We start from the raw sequence: 15,917 nt of genomic DNA on the forward strand, positions 1-15,917 counted from the left end.
TCAACAAGTACATCTAAATCAATGCATACCTGCATCTATTTGTTTTTCTATTGGCTGTCTATCTTGTTTAGAAAACGATCAGAAATCGTCCAAGAGGTTATAACACAATTACATTTAATGATCAATAATCTAAGTAAATGAAAATTGTCACGCCATAAACCTCCAGGATCACAAATTTATAGACGTACTACTTGTGCAAAGGGATTCAGTTACGAATAATAGTATATATATATATATATATATATATATATATATATATATATATATATATATATATATATATATATATATTGTGAAGTAACCCATAAATGGATTACGTAAGTTGATTGAAAATTGAAAAATTTAATTTTGGGCAAACGAGAAATGTATCGTTTTGTTTGTTATTTCATTATTTTGCCAAAGGCAAATAAACCTAGTTTCAAAGAGAGGGAAAAACAGTGGGAGAAGGAGAGAGAGGTGAGAAAAGCATTTTGACACGCTAGCGAGATGATCGAGTCATTTGACAAGAAACCCATCGACCCGTGCGGGTTGCAGGCAACGAAGAATAAAGGAAAGAAAGGGGCTAAGAAAGATACTGAGAAGAGAGAGAGAGAGAGAGAGAAAGAGAGAGAGAGTGAGAGAGAGACAAAGAAAAAAGAGAAGATACCCTTTTGGTACAGCAGTCGCCGCCGGCCGAAGTGCCAGACGGATGTGCGAAATCCCCATCCCAGCGACAGAGGCAGCGATGCCGTCAGGATAACAGGTATCGACCATATCAACGTTGAGAGAAAAGAAATAATGCTTGGGAGAACAAACTGGCGTTGTCGGAATACCGGGTGTTAATTTCACGAACACAGGAGACATGATATTCCGAGAATAACCCAAAACATTGGATGGATACGATAAAGAAACACCGCGTGCTGTGAACTATTGCCCGAAGCGAATAAAATGAAGGTTAAAGTCCACTTTAAAAGTTAAAAGAAAAACAAAAGAGAAAAGAAACATAAGAAAAAAACGTGAGTTACCTCTCTCTCATATATTTAAGTCAACGAATTCATATTACCATTGTTTCGTTTGGACTGATACATTTTTAGTTTTGATATATTTCTCGTTGGCATCTTCGAATAGTAGACAAATATACCCCTCCCATCTTTATAATTTGTTCTTTTTTTTTGTATTTTCACTTATTTACATTATTCCTCTCCTACCATAGTTAGTCATTGTTTTATAATAAAATTTAATTTTGAAAATATCATCACCGGTGTTTTTGTTTCGTTCCTTCTCGCGTTTTTGTCGTATTCGGTTCCCGTGTCTCATTCCTTTATTTTGTCTGTGTCACATGTGCGATAAGATACTGGGATCTTGTTCTCCCGTAAATCGCCTTGTACCCCTCCCCTTTTGGTAACGTGTTACAAAGATAAACTATTTTCATTCCTTTCGGAAATTTCTCATCATACTCCTACGTTTATTTGTGACTTAAATCCCCACCTTTTATGTCACACGGGGAGAACTTGAATGCCTACTTGGGGAGAACTTGAATGCCTACTAGACACTATCCTCGAGTGTCTAAGTTCTCTCTGTACAAGGTTTTTTTTTTTTTTTTTTACACAGTGATCACCACTTATCAAGGCCCGGAAGCCACTCAGGGATAAGGGTTATTGCAAGTACATTACGTTAGTGAGATTTGCTGATATGTTTACTTAAGGGGGCGGTTCATTAGGAATTTGTTAACATTGGACTTGAAGACAAACAAGTTGTAGTCCGGAGGGAAGCAGGCAGACGGAACAGAGTTCCACAGGCGTGCAGTTCTAAGAAAGAAGCTTTGTTCATAGAATCTGCGTTTTGATTTAGGCACAGATATAGAGTGGGGGAAATTTTTCACAGTGGATTCAGCTAGACGGGTGTTTTTCGTGAAAGATTGGCGAGGGGGGGGGGCCAGAGATTGGAGTTCAGATGAGCATCTGCCATGGAAATAACGATAAAACAAGGACAGGCTCGCAACGTCTCTTCTGTGGGAGAGAGGTTGCAGGGTAGAGAAAAGGGCATCCTCCACTAAGCCACGAAGTCTATTTTGTACTCTGTCAAGGCAGGATAGGCTGTTTTTAGCAGCCCCTGCCCAGATATGGCAACAGTATTCCATCCTTGGACGTACTTGGCTTTTATATAGATAAAAGGGTTTGTCAGAACAACCTGGCATGAGGATACTTTTCCATAGAAGTAAACCCTGACCAAATATTCAAAATCACACAGTATTCGCAGCCCAAATAAGATCTCCTCACTACGGCTACCCCACATCTTTTCCGAGGAATGGTGCACCTTCTCCAAGTGATATTACCCCAAGTAATAGCACGAAGGTGGATACTCTACCAGACTAGATAAATTCTTGTCCTGGAATCCAGTAAGACCATGAGACCAACATGAAAGATATACTACAACGTATAAAAGTGTTAATTGGGGAGAGGAAAATTATGTTCTAAATTTATTTACTAACTCAGTGTTTGAGAGATGAAGAACTTTAATGGGACATTCGAATGTCTATGTATCTCATATAGACTTCAAGTATAAGCCCCCAGGTCGTGGGCCCTTGATTTCTGAGAACTTCGGCTGAAGTAAAATAAAACAAAAAAGTATATATATATATATATATATATATATATATATATATATATATATATACAAGTAAAAAATAGCAATCATGTTTTTATATATATAAATAAAGTCGTTTATATTATTTTCAATAGGTCGGATTCCATCCCACTTTATTATTTATACAGCCGTAATTCCTTGAGTAATATAAACACGAACTAATAAATCAATAGTGATAAATATTATACAAACTGACAGAATGGCTGCCATAAATTTTTAGTTCGTATTATTTGTATGATTTGGGCTACGGTTCTAAGCCTAAGTGTTATTCGCACAATATTTCGGTCGATGCAACCTTCAACCTTTTTCAGATTATTGTATCAAACTTGGAAATCTTATTGTCGAACTTGGGAATCCGCACAGATTTTTAAACGGAACATTTTATTGATTACACCGGGGTAGCATGCTCTCGTCCCGTCAACCATCACTTAGTAGACACATAAGTCATGTCTTAGTAAATAACTTAAATACATAACAATATGAGAATACTCTAAACGTATCTACTTTATTAAACAAATAGTGTCGTTTCCTTTACAGGGTTTTTCATCAACCCCCTCCAGCTCATGGACTTTGGAGCATATCAATCATTTCAAACACGTTATTACACAAAACACTTTCATTTCAACTGCTATCATTGGATTCTTAAATATTTCTTCAAGCAGTTTCGTGGTATTACAACATCAGAAGGCAAATATAAATAAACACATAAATCAGTTTCCTGACCAAAACTACACCATATGTTTATGTTATAGTGTCTTTTTCTTTACTTTTATAATACCCAATCATGTCCTGTCAAGCCAAATACGAAAGGATCAATTCTCGAATACAAAACAACCAAACCGAACATCATTAAAAAAATGTTTGAAGATATATAACTTGAAGCATAAAACACCTATTCCAAAATGACCGTATTCGGCATTAAATAACTCGAAAATATTCGTTATTCTGTAAAACAAAACAATCAAACTAAACACGATAAAAATATTTGAAGATATAAAGAACTTGAAGCATAACCTATTTTTATCCAAATAATTGGATTCGACATTAAATCATCCAGAACAGGTTAATAAATCACTGAACGAGAGAATCGAATAATATGGAGTTTTAAACCGTTAATGAACGATTTTTTTACAGAAAGAAACAAAATATGACGCCAGATTTTTCAATCTAAGTATTTAAAATTAATTCTACCATTTACGACAGAGAAGCAGTTGTTTGATAAACTGTTATCAAATTCTTGTCTTGAAAATCGTCAAACATGAATGATGGACCAAGACTTCATTCTAAAGAAGCTTTGCTTTATAGACTGAAAACAAAAGACCAACAACAAAGATGAAGATGAAAGAGAAGATGCTGAAGCAAAGATCGAATTAGAGTTAGTACATTAAGTGGTTCCACTTATGATAGGCGATGCAAGTTCGATTGATCGATACTTGTCCAATCACTTACATTCTTGCCGTCACCAGGCACTACTGTATTGTTACTGAAGTTTATTGGGAAGATTTTTCGATCCGTTCATCCAATATCGATCGGACGATTTACCCTCTCCTTCTCGCCCTCATTTCTCTACTCACGACAGAACCTTTTGTTCCCTTCATCTTCACTTCTCCATCCTGAGACCTCTACCCTTACATTTCTGATGGTTGTTATCGCCGTGTAGGAATGTTATTTATTGCAGCTATCGATCTTAATGAAACGTCGAAAGGAAAGGAACAAATATTCTATAGTAATTTTAAGTAAAAATTATTTGTTTTGTATCGGTTCACTATAATCGCTTATCAAAACCCGGAGCCATTCAAGAATTATGGTTAATTAGTTCCACGTGAGTCAGCGCTGTAATGAATCAGTGACTTTGGAAATTAAGTAGTAATTAATTTTTTTAGACGACGACTCAATAAGAACTTGCTTTGTTACGGACTTGGAAACGAGGGGGTTATAATCCGCTGGGAAGCAGCTCCGCACTAGTATGTTCCACGGACAAACAATTCTCGGGCAGAAAATATTTCCTTCATAGAATTAATTACTTTTAGGCACAAATACAGAGTAAAAATCGACGAAAGAGATGAGAGGATTAATCAATACACACGCGCGTGAAGTACGTACAATTGGAATTATCAACTGAAAAGTTGAATTATCAACTAGACCCAATCAGCGAGGCTAGTTCTGCTCATTTGCTCCACTTCTCCGCCTCCTTGATATTCACTTTGTAGCTTGTTAGAACGATGGTATCTATGATCTGGCAGGACCTTTCCTTCTTGTTAACTATTATGACACATGGTCTTCTTGCTTGGATGATTTTATCTGCTTTTATAGCCATCTCCCATAGGATCCTGTGACTTTCGTTTTAAGTACTGATACCGGTTTGTGCTTGTACCAGTTATCTTGGCGTTTAAGATATCTTTGCTTGCATAATTTCTAATCCGATACATTCCCTCTTTGATCGTGCATAATTTTTATATTGTTTTGGGGATAATTTATTGCATTCGTTTATTAGGTGGTTTATTGTTTTGTCTCTTTATCCACAGAGTTTGCATTTACTGCTTTTTTTGTTTTCTCGGTCCTTACTTTGATGTGATTGGTTTTCATCGCATTATCATTTGTCGCTGGTATTAGTGAATCTGTTTCCCTGTTTAAGTTTCTTTTTTGTTGCTATATCCAAATGTTTTAGTTAGTCTCATCTTTTGTCATCTTTATGAATCGTCCGTTTAGTTGTTTTTCTTCCCATTTTTCTTTTCTCGACTTTTCCTTCAACTCTCTTCTATCTTGTACGTTTTTTATATGTTTTTTTTTCAGTATGTCTTGTTGCGCAATTATTCTTTCAGTATTCTGAATCATGTATTTTTCTAATTCTTTTTACGTATCATTTACACTATCTTCTCATACAAACCACCCCTTTTCCCGCGCCTCTTTTTTTCACATAGGATCGGTCAGTATCATACTTTGGGTGCAGTGCATTGTGTATATTAATGTTTTGGTTGAAATACCTCCCTTAGTTCTCCTTTGGTCAAATTTATAAAAGGTTCGGAGTAGCAGACTATTGAGACTTCCCATGTGTTTATCCCTATCACTAGGTTTCTTCTATATAGTTTAGTTTCTAGGAGTTTCCTTTTTCTTTTGCGGTATCACTTTATTATTGTTATTAGTAGCCGCAGTAGTACTAGTACTATTATTATTGTTATTAATCTTAAAATTAGGAGTAGTAGTAGTTTTTTTTCTTTTTCACGCAAAACAAGGCACATTGCCACTTTGGTGTAAGGGGTTACTATCAGCGACATAACCTATAGGGTTACTATGTAGGGAGTTGGGCAGCAAGATGTCGATTCACTTTACACTTAAACTTCTGCATGTCAGTACAGTTGGGGAAGCAGAGACCCGGAAGCGGTTTCGGGAAGACACTACTGGAGTAAAAGGATCTCTTACATATAGGGATCTCTATTATGAAGGGGTGGAATTTAGCGGCGTGTCGGGTTTGTCGGGGATATTTACGTCGAGGGGTACAAGTGCTTGTAGTTCGTCAGAGCATTCACCGTTAAAGTACTTGTAGAACAGGCAGAGGGATTAAACATTTCGTCGATGAGACAGAGGCTGAAGCTTAGATGGCAATTCAGGACCTATCAGGTTGGCGACTCTCTTTTGAACCTTATCTAGGAGCGAGAGACTAGTAGCAGATACACCAGGCCAAATATGACAACAATACTCCATATATGGGCGAATGGTGGCCTTATAAAAGTACAGGATACTTTCGGCCATTAGAAGCTTTCTAGAACGGTAGAGAGAACCTATATTCTTCGCAGAGGTCCTGGCAATGCTCGCAATGTAATTGTTCCAACTCATGTTTCCTGTGAGTAGTAGTAGTAGTAAACTTTGACCCATAAAATATTTTGAATCCTATGCCAAATTTGGTGCGCAGTTTCTCAAGTGGGTTCCGCGCCAAGCAATGATCATCCGACATACGTAAAAGTCATAATATAAATGATTATGAAAATAATTTAAAGAGACGACTTCATTCTGGGCGTGCTAAAGTTCAATAAACATCAAGTGTGGTTAATATTGATATCATATCAGTAATTGCATTTGACACTAATGTGTTGGATAAATATTTCGCTATGATTGAAAATTATATCGAGGTAATAAAGTCTAGAGAGTAGTTATATGCGGCTGTAATATTATAATAAAAACTATGCGTTTAAAATTTGTCTTAAAAGTAATCGGAGTGGTATTAGAAGTATTTTTCTTTCAATAAATAAAATGAAACATGATTTCCTTTTCAAGGTAACATTCATTCATCTTTTGCACTTTATTGTCTTGGCTACACTGCTGTATGAATTATTCTATAATGTTGCTCAGCGCCACCGTTACGACTGGTTCCATTTTCACATTAAAAAAATATCTATTCGAGTAAGTATTCTCTTAGTAGGAAATATAAATAAAAAAATACCTGTAACATTAACAATGTTTCGTTTACACGAGAAATACAATTACATATAAAAGTCTTGGTGAGAAAATACGATGTGCGTTCCATGATTTTCCAGACCTTTTTTATATGGGCACTTTTATTGATAATACACAGATGGAACTCTAGTTCCCTTCGAAGTAATCTCCTCTGGCTACAATTCACTGGTCCGATTTCAACCGCGTATATAAAATCCCATAGTTCTCTCTTTTTTTTACATAGTCTCCACCACTTATCAAGGCCAAGAGGCCGCTTGAGGATAACGGTTAAAGAGTGCACAGCAGAAATTGGACAATATAGTAATCGTTAGTAATGGAAATTCAGTAAATTTGTTAACAAGTGGAACGGCTCATCAAGAACTTGTTTACGTTAGACTTGAAGACAACCATATTGTAGTCAGCTGGAAAGCAGGAAAACGGAAGACAATTCCACAGGCGTGCAGTTCTAAGAAAGAAGCTTTGTTCATGGAATCTACGTTTAGGTTTAGGAACAGATAAAGAGTGGGGGAAATTAGTGATAGTGTTTTCAGCTAGACGGGTGTTTCTTGTGAAAGTTTACCGAAGGGGGATCATACACTGAAGCTCAGTCGAACACTTTTCATGAAAATAACGATACAGCAGAGACAAACTCGCAACATCTCTTCTGTGAGATAGAGGTTGCAGGGAAAAGAAAAGGACATCTCCTACGAGGCTACGAAGTCTATTTTGAACTCTATCAAGGCAGGACAAGTCCTTTCTAGCAACTCCTGCCCAAATGTGGCAACAGTATTCCATCATTGGACGTACCTGGCTCTTATATAGATAGAGAATTGCACCAACAGTGAGATATCTACTGGATCGATAGAAGAATCCCACCATTTTTCCAGCGGCTTTGGCAACATATTTGTTGTACGTGTTCCATTTAAGATCAGGAGTAAAGGTCAAGCCCAGAAGTTTGTGAAAACTTGAGGCCTCCTCAAGACGAGAGCCATTCATTTCAACTGATGCCAGATGGGGATCAGAACGTTGATGATGTAAAGAGAGAAGCTTTGTTTTAGATGCATTAAAAGTAACCAGCCTCTCCTTTCCCCATTGTACTACGTGCTCAAGATCAGAAGAGAGAGAATCGGAGAGAACCTGGTCGTTTACCGACTTAGATGTGCTATCATAGATGGTAGTGTCATCAGCATAAATGTCTACAAATGATGTAAGGATGTGATTTGGAAGATCATTAATGTAAATCAGGAAAAGAGTTAGGCCCAGGATGGACCCTTGAGGGACTCCAGCATTTATACTGTGAGCTTCTGATTTTTGCCCGTCAACTATTGCTCTTATGACACTGTCAGAAAGAAATGATTTAATAATTGAGAAGACATTTCCAGCTATACCATAGCTAGAGATCTTGTGAAGTAAACCTTCATGCCATACCCTATCAAAGGCCTTAGATATGTCAAGCGCAATTACCCTAGAAAGGTTGTCTCCGTCGAAAGATTAACTAATCCTATGAGATATAACTGTAAGCACATCTCGTCTGTAAGCGAATCAATGATCCTCATTACAACCTCTTAATCTGCTCCAGTATCTCATAACAACGGCCTCTAAGGTTTTCATTGAGGTTGGGGAATAACCAAAAGTTACAAGAAACCAGGTCTGGACTATAGGGAGGTTGAGGAACTGTCTTGATGTACATCTTTGTCTAATAATCTGTGACTTGGATGGAGTTATGGACTGGTGCATTCGCGCAAATCTTCCTCATCTTCAGTTCCTCGCGAATAATTGTGTGTAAGTTCCCACATTAATATCAAACTGACACACGACGGTCTTTATTCAGGAAATTCTTTATTTGGCTCATCAACTATGCTCTTCTGACTTCTTAACTCCTCCCACACCTCTCATTATACCTTACAGACTCCCTGTATTTCTTGAATCTATTATGCCATTCAAAAACTGATGCTCGATTCATGCAAGATACTCCAAAAGCAATCTAAGTCATTTTATGCGTTTCTGTGGCATTGTTTTCCAAGTTTAAATCAGAATTTGATTGCAAGGCGTCCATACGTCCGGATTGCATTTTCGAAATTTCCAAGCTGTGACAATCAGGCTTAAGTAGGGTGTATTCCAAATCCTGCTGTAGCGGTTCCTTTTAACCTGAAATCATAAAACTTCGTCAGTCATCTTATGAGATGTATAACAATAACATACTGAATTTTCAAGAGTCTTCGACAATTTTAAATACTTGTACCAAAAAAAGTCTGAAACATATTGAAATATATAAACTTATATTAATATATGGATTTATATAACGTTTCTACTAATTTCAATTACAACGTCTGTTATTTATTTTGTGGTTGGTTTAAATTGATTTGTGTACGTCAATTTATTTTGTTATTATTAAATAATAAAAATATCAGCTTACTTACACAATCAACACAATACAAAGTGGTACTTATCAAAGACTTGGAGATAGAACTAACACTGAACAGGATTGAATGGATACCTATTAACATTCAACGCATCCAATACAGTTATTGAAATCAACAAAATCGTCTATTTTTCAATCAAATCGATTGATTGTCTGCTCGAATCGGGGACCTACCACAGTGCAATGGGAGGGGAAGTATCATATATTTCCCCGTAATTGCTTAGTTCACAATACACTGTAGTCTGCATTGCACTGTAGAGAACTTGCTGTTGATTTTATACGCCGCGCCCTTCTGCTTGTACGGTGATCAAACTTCTCAAAAGAACTTGTGATGTAAGGCTGTATAATAAGGTTCACTTTGGTCAAAAGATAACTCTTCTTTCTTTCAATCAGATTTTTTCAATTGCCGATTTTCGGCATATATCGCAGGCAATCCGATACAGACTCTATCTAAGAACACATCCATACACAAAAAAGGACATTTGTGTGAACTTTCAAAAAATCGCACACAGGTAACGAACTCACACTCAAAATCACAGACACAGACATGCACACAAAGTTCCTTTTATATATAAATAGAGATAACATTCTATTTATCTGTAGCTGAAAAAAACGTGTTTAAAATTTTCACAACGGTATTAAAACGTAAACAAATAATAACAATCTACCGTTGGAAATGTTCGCCAACTCAATTAATTCGGTATTTAAATAAATACTGTATCAGAAAACCGTTACATAACACACGGAGATCTTCCTCTCTGACATTCAACTTTTTTCTGATGGTGTTAAGTCTATTTTTTGAGTTACTTTAATGGGTTGGACAATAACGAGTGTTGCAGGGACATTTTGGGGTGAAATGAATTTTTTTTCAGTTCCTTCGGTAATAAATTAATTTTTTTCCGATTCTGCTTCTACGGCTTCGCACATACTTTTTCCGACTCTTTTCTTCGTATATTACCGCACGTATTTACAATTACTGTTCAGATAAAATTACGACATGTCTTATTTTTTATTCAATAGAAATTTGTGAGAAGTAATACTTTCAATCTTATGGCATGGGTTTCTTTTCGCGTTGTTTGCGGTGGTCTAATTTGTTAAGTAGTGCCGACGTGATAGATGAGGATATATTTAAACGCAATTGATTTTTATCGGTGTTTATAAGGGCATTGGTTCGCCTTTTCTTCCTTTTCAATTTTTGAAATAACATTGAAAATAACCTAACGTTCTCCTCACAGTTATTACTAGTTTTTATTCAGAGAGCTGATTTTCGCTTGTGATTATCTTTTCTATGAAATAGTGTACGCGTTACTGAGTAGAATATTTTTGACCTTGTCTTAGAATATGAATTGACTTTCATTGCTTTCCTTACACAAACTGCATACGCATCGCTTGGATTGCTTTTTGAACATCAAAACCAAACTTCTATCCTTACATCATCAACGCTCTGATCCCCAGCTGGCATCAATTGTGATGGATGGCTCTCGTCTGGGTGAGGCCCCGTGTTTTGACAAGCTTCTGGGTTTGACCTTTACTCCTGATCTGAAATGGAACACGTACATCAAGTCTGTTGCCAAGGTCGCTGGAAAGATGGTGGGATCCTTCTACCGCTCCAGAAGATATCTCACTACTGATGCAATTCTCTATCTATATAAAAGCCAAGTACGTCCAAGGATGGAATACTGCTGCCATATCTGGGCAGGAGCTGCTAAAAACAGACTATCCTGCCTTGACAGAGTACAAAATAGACTTCGTGGCTTAGTGGGGGATGCCCTTTTCTCTACCCTGCAACCTCTCTCCCACAGAAGAGACGTTGCGAGCCTGTCCTTGTTTTATCGTTATTTTCATGGCAGGTGCTCGTCTGAACACCAATCCCTGGTCCCCCCTCGCCAATCTTTCACGAAAAACACCCGTCTAGCTGAATCCACTGTGAAAAATTTCCCCTACTCTATATCTGTGCCTAAATCAAAACGCGGATTCCATGAACAAAGCTTCTTTCTTAGAACTGCACGCCTGTGGAACTCTGTTCCGTCTGCCTACTTCCCTTCGGACTACAACTTGGATGTCTTCAAGTCCAACATTAACAAATTCCTAATGAACCGCCCCCTTAAGTAAACACTTCATCAAATCTCCACACTAACACAATGTACTTGCAATAACCCTTATCCCTGAGTGGCTTCCGGACCTTGATAAGTGGTGATCACTGTGTAAAAAAAAAAGAAGTACTGCGAGCCGTGTATTTTTTATATTACCTCCTTATACTGTTTGTGTACAAATACATTAAACACATTTAGTAATTATGAAATAATATTACTGTTTAAAGGTTATTCATGAATAAAACTGTTTTAGAACACTAGAATTTATATAGATAAAAAACCATCAAATAACAAGGTTCAAATCGTGTTGATGTTTCCGGACGACGCCTGCTAGTACTTAATGAATTTTCACATCAAGAACTTGATAATGGATGAGTCACACACATGCAACAATCAATAAATGATATTTTATTGCTAACTAAGTAATATGTTATGTAAAAGTTGGAGTAAAATATATTGAACAAACTGTTGAAGCATTAAAAATATACGTAAACATTTATTATCGTAATACAATGATTGACACCATACTCATCAAAATTAGCTTTATATCAATAATCGTTTGTTAGTACCTGTAAATGAAACGAATCAATACTCAAGTCACCTGCTAGCGAGACTTACATTGGTTTTACGACGACTACACAATTATGCCGCCTCACCATACATATTGTGAATTCTACTGCAATTTATCGACTTTATTGCAAATTTTAACGAAATTTATCAACAACAGAGTTTCCCTTATTAATATTAATACTATTCTCTATTCCTAGAGAGGCCATCACCCGAATGGGGTGTTTCCTGGAGTCTGAGTGACAACAAATTTCCTAAAATTTTCACCGCTCTCTCGCTGGTTACTTCACGTTATCAGAAAAGCGGCTTAACATTGATTTCTTGCTGGTATCACTCCTTGGTATTCCTTGGTGCTTAGGCAGCAAAAAGCCTTTACTAATACTCCATTTTTCTCCTCATGGAGATCTTGTTAGTTCCCTTCCCTCCTCGACTATTATTATTATTATTATTATTATTATTATTATTGTTGTTGTTGTTGTTGTTGTTTGTGGTAGTGTTCGCTTCAGCTATACTGAGAAAGCAGCTCATGAGAAACCTTGGAAATAACAGGCAGCTGTGTGCGATGGCTTGCTGGTCTAATCTGATGCTAAACTAGGCTGAAATATACATATGTTAAGATTAACTTATTTGAAAGAAAAATAAAGCTATTGGTGATCGATATAAAACACCAAAGTCGGAGACATTTACACGTGAGGACACATGAAAAACGTGATGTCCAATTATCTGAAAACATAACGAATCGGCCGATAATTGTTATGAAACGGATAAATAATAAATTAATATTATGAATAATCCGCTTCGTGCATAGTCATTAATTAATCCATGCAGGCCAGTCAGACGAAACCAAACATGACGACAACAATTGTGATCATCCATGGAGTCCAGATAAACCAACTAAGATGTTTACGGGTAAATAAACATTAAACATACTTATAGAGCTTGGTGGAAGTCTCTTTTAAAGAGGTCCCCCCCCAAAAAAAAGAAGTCAGTTGGCTCAAACAGAAGTTCACCCTTACTACCACGATTGAGTTTCTTCGTAAGAAAGTGTGACAATCGCTCCCCGCCAGCGGATAACGACTGTGTTATTAAGACGTCATCGCATTGATGACTGATAATCGTAGACGTCAAAAGAGACAAACGACGCAAAGACATAGTGTAGAAGAAAATCCTATTGTTTCTCAAGAGTCTTGCCCGAGGTCTGTCTCCGATGTCTGGCGTGATAAAAGCGAGGAACACTGTTGCAGACATCTAATCCTCAAAGAAAACCGCACACGCTTAAGGAGAAGAATTTGACAGACAGACATACTGAATAACGGAAATACGATTACTCCGGCTTTAAAACTGATAATTTGGTTTTCCGAGTCAAGTGCGATTCAAATCAGAGATAATTGCATTTTGAATAGCATCAGGGACTTAGCAACAATTTATTATGAATAATCTGTCTATGCTCTCTCTATGTATATTTGTATGTATATTTGTATGTATATTTATACACATATAAATGCATATATATGCATATATATGTATGTATGTATATATATATATATATATATCCTGAGTTCGAATGTGTCTAACTGATGAGCCCAAATGAGGGCGAAACTCGAGTCTTGAACTTCCTGATCGTTGACTGTCATGGCTCTTGTGGGCTGCGACGTTGTTTGGCTGTGGAATTTAAATTCTTGTGTGCGGGGCGTTTGCTCAATTGGTAGAGTGCTTGCATTGCATGCAAGAGGCTCGGGTTTCGAATCATGAGTTCGGATGTGTCTAACTGATGAGCCCAAATGAGGGCGAAACTCGAGTCTTGGACTTCCTGTTCGTTGACTGTCATGGCTCCTGTGGGCTGCGATATTGTTTATCTACGGAATTTATTATATATATATATATATATATATATATATATATATATATATATATATAGCACGAAACTTTGTTGAAATTCAAAGACTTAAATGTTTTTAGTTTATTGTAACTTTTGTTTATTTCATCTTGGATTTCTTCATTACAGCCGTTTCGTTAATGGGATGGCAATTTTATGATTTTATGTGTTCATAAAAGTCTCCTATTCTCATTTGTTCGTGACATGTTATTTCCATTCGATATTTCCAACAAAGAGTTAATTTTGTACATGATAAGCCTGGTGTTTACGTTTGGGAAAATGAAATTCCATTCCCACGTTGTTACAAGTCGGCCATATACATTGAAATTATCAATATTTCAACAATAAACTTTTATAAAATGTATAAAATATACAAGTGTGTGTGTATATATATATATATATATATATATATATATATATATATATATATATATATATATATATGCTGATGGGCTCAGAGATAATTGGGATCGAATTTCCTAACCGGCTGTAATTGTGAAACCCTGCCTTGATGATTCGTGAAAGAATGAAACACTAGTGTCTATAGTATCTAAGAAATAAAAAAAATATCATAGCAATCATTATGTCAGATATTTTAAGAACTCGGTTATTGTTGAGCACTTTAAAGTTGAAATGAAAGTCAGTTACTAAAGATCGCATGCCAGATCGTGGTTTTATAATCATTAGATTACCATGGACGAATGCTAAATTTCAGCGATATTTTTCACGGTTAAAGTTGGCCATGTTGTTTGTCCCTTACCAATGCAGTCAGAGATGGCTTCCCGGTTGCGTTCGAATCTCGCGGCCGGCTGTAATCGTGACACCTTGCATTGATGAAATGAAACACTAGTTTTTGTAGGTATTTAAACAATGAATATAGTGATAAGTACGTGTATATGTACATATATATACTTATATAATATATGTACATATGTATATATACACATATATGTGTATATATACATATATACTTATATAATATATGTACATATACATATATGTATATATGTATATATACACACGTATACATGCATTTATATATATATATATACATATATATATATATACATATATACATATATACATAAAGTTGAGGTTTTCTTTTCGTTCTAACGCTGAGACTAATATCCTACTTTTTTAATTTAGAAATTATTAAAACGAAGTTCTTATATACTCAGCCATGAATATGCGAGCGACTTCATGAAGTCTTTAAAACTGATAAGTGTGTTTTCCGAATATGTGTGTCGTATGTTGGGGGATACGCTCTAAGGGAAATGAGATTTATCTCAGACATAATAGTGATTTAAATAGTATCATAGACTGAGCAACAATTATATTATCAACTAGCAGGATCCATTAACCGTCGTTGCCCGGTGGAAACCTTCCCCTCTCCGCGTAGAAAAGTAAAGTACGGTTGTTTTTGTTGTTATTGTTGTTGTTGTTGTTGCCACCCCAACCTCCAAATATTAAGAATGGTTTTCGCAGTAGACACCCCAACCTTCTCATGGTAAGAAAGGCCGTCGGAATAGACATCCCCAACCTCCGCAGACGAATTACAGTGCATAATGCAGATGTTTATATCTTGAAAAGTATCCGTCTACGCCAATTATAAATGGCCTTGTCTTAATGTGTATACTGAATAACTTATGAAACCCGTCATTCTCAAGGGAATTGAGATCTAATATAAAAATTGCACCGCCCTACAAAAAAAAAAAAAGAAAAACAAAAATTTAGATGTAAAAGTCGAAAAGTGAAAAAAACAAAAAATACTTAACTCCCACCTCTCAAAAAATAAATATCCGTAAACTTAACTATGCATTATCTCCCGCCTCTCTGTAAAGGAACCATGGGCGGACTGTATGGGACCCCCTCTAAAGTGAATAACTTGTAAATGGTGTTCTTT

Source organism: Euprymna scolopes, chromosome 24, assembly GCF_053919585.1.
Source record: "Euprymna scolopes isolate OS-2025 chromosome 24, ASM5391958v1, whole genome shotgun sequence".
Lineage (NCBI taxonomy): Eukaryota > Metazoa > Mollusca > Cephalopoda > Sepiida > Sepiolidae > Euprymna > Euprymna scolopes.